General features: G+C 36.2%; 1 long non-coding RNA gene across 1 annotated transcript in view; it reads left to right on the top strand.

Moving 5' to 3' along the window:
- Positions 1–463: 463 nt before the first annotated feature.
- The window catches only part of LOC103664703, a 3,607-nt gene continuing 1,537 nt past the window's right edge, over positions 464–2,533 (top strand). The window contains exon 1 of the long non-coding RNA XR_569136.1: positions 464–529. This is a non-coding gene — a long non-coding RNA (uncharacterized LOC103664703). The remainder of the gene's footprint in view (positions 530–2,533) is intronic.

Raw genomic sequence — 2,533 nt, 5'->3', positions numbered from 1 at the left:
TAGGTGAAAAGTATCAATTTATTGAGATTAAACCTTTATTGTTGTTGTTCCTATACAAAGAAAAAGGATAACCACTGTGTACTGCTTTAAATTTCAATTTCTTTCCAGATAATGTTATCTCTTTTGATCATCATGATCCTGTAATAGAAGTAAGGCAGGTATTACACCCAGAGGTGGATTTACTGTGAAATTTAAAATTCAAGACCCCTCATTTGCATGAGGTTTCTTGGGAGAAGCCCTAGCTATGTGTTTCTGTATTATTTTTCTTAACATGATCTCTGTGTAATTGTCATTTTTTAGGAATCCTTCCTTGACCACCTGCACCAAACTTCACGATGTTCCAAGAGTCCCCTGAAAAATGAAGACACATTGATGAAGAGGATACAGTAAAAGTTTTTAGGCTGAAGGAACAGTGTACTGGGTACTAAGGACAAGAGGTTTCCTGAACTAACATAACAGACGGCCATTATTGAAGAGTGAGGGTCACATGCTGAAATTGAAAGAGTGGACAGAAGTTGGATCATGGAAGGTTTGAGAAACAATGTTTTACATTGGGGACTTTTATTTAAGATGGTTTTAAATTTGTATTTCTAAAAGATAATTCTAGCTGCAATGTGGAAAATACATTTTAGGCCCAATTCTAAATTTGATTACACATGTGAAATGACTTCAAAGATTAGAGGAAAGTGAACCAGGGATTAAGGATAGAATGTATTGTTTTGTATTTTTATTTCCTTTTCTGATAAAAAAAAAAAGTACATTTTCTTCACATTTAAAATGGAATTATCCCAGTTTTTCCTACCTATTTTCAATTTCTAGAGATAAAGACAAATTTAACCAAGCTTTTTAAAAATACAGGGGTGCCTGGGTCACTCAGTTGGTTAAGCATCTCCTTCAGCTCAGGTCATGAACCCAGGGTCCTGGGACTGAGCCCCACATTGGGCTCCCTGCTCAACAGTGAGTCTGCTTCTTCCTCTTCCTCTCCTTCTGTGCTCTCTCTCACCCTCTCTAAAAAAATAAATAAAATCTTTAAAAATAAATAAATAAATAAATATTAATAAAAATACAAAAGAAAGTGGAAACCTAAGGCATGTGGAAAAATCAAAGAAATATGAATTAAAACTACGATGTACTTCTCTTATGCTTAGTAAACTAACAAAAATAATTGTTACTAGCACTCAAAACTATTAAAGTTGAAAAGGAACAAAACAAAAACAATTTTAGTGGTATTGTCCATTTGATAAAAATATAATACTAGGTAACTAGAGCTATATTGGATCCGATATTCAATTTGATCCAATAATCCCACTTTTGTAATTTTTTTCAAGGACAACTTAAAAGAAAAAAACTTTTTATAAACAATGTTCATGGACGTGTTATCTTAAATAGCAGCTGTTGATAGTGACTATTAGTGTTCTGAGATAATGAGGCATAGACTTCATGATGCTTATCAGGATATAAAAGGCTGACAGGGTCTAGATTTTTGTATGCCTTTCCAGGGGTGGGGCTTCAAAGTGGGATGATTTCCTTGGGCCAACTAGAGTCTGTGTGAATGTTCTGGGTATCTGGGTAAGAAGGAATAATGTGAAAATGAATCGTCTCCTATTGTATGTGAGCTGTCTCTAGATTAGGGGTACTTTCTGGTTACAGTATTGTTAGGTTGTGACACTGTAATGAAATTTTTATGGGTAGACTTTTGTAAAACTACTTTTGGGACGTCAGAGGATAAGTCAAGCAAATGAATCACCCTGACATACCTCAGCAACCTGAGGACAACCTGAGGAAGAGTATCTACTTTATAATTCATTGTATTCTTACACTTTAAAATTCTATAATCGAGTAGTAAGGGTAATAAAAATATAGATTTGAGGGGCGCCTGGGTGGCTCAGTCATTAAGCCTCTGCCTTCGGCTCAGGGCGTGATCCCAGGGTCCTGGGATCGAGCCCCGCATCGGACGCCCTGCTCTGCTGGGAGCCTGCTTCTTCCTCTCCCACTCCCCCTGCTTGTGTTCCCTCTCTTGCTGGCTGTCTCTCTCTCTGTCAAATAAATAAATAAAATCTTTAAAAAATATATAGATAGATTTGATAAGTTTAAATAAATATATGTCTAAAATACATGTAGGCAAATTACAAGGTAAATAACTCAAAAACATGTTTATATTTGTTAATACAAACAAGAGGTTAATATTAATATATGAAGTTCTTAGAAATAATTGAGATAGATCGCTGCCACAATAGAATAATATGTAAATGACATGAAAAATGTCAGAAGATGAAATGCAAATGAACAATAAACACAAGAAAAGATATCCAGCTTAATTAATGATAAAAATGCAAAAAAATCAATTAAAGAAAAACATTCTGGATTATCAAAATTTAAAAGGGCTTATAAGGGATGCCTGGGTGGCTCAGTCAGTTAAGTGTCTGCCTTTGGCTCAGGTCATGATCTCAGGGTCCTGGGATTGAGTCCCTCATCGGGCTCCCCGCTCAGCGGGGAGCCTGCTTCTCTCTCTGCCTGCTGCCCCCCCCCCCCC

The sequence above is a fragment of the Ursus maritimus genome, unplaced genomic scaffold (assembly GCF_017311325.1).
Source record: "Ursus maritimus isolate PB19 unplaced genomic scaffold, ASM1731132v1 scaffold_15, whole genome shotgun sequence".
Lineage (NCBI taxonomy): Eukaryota > Metazoa > Chordata > Mammalia > Carnivora > Ursidae > Ursus > Ursus maritimus.
This window is presented reverse-complemented; position numbering and strand designations above follow the sequence as displayed.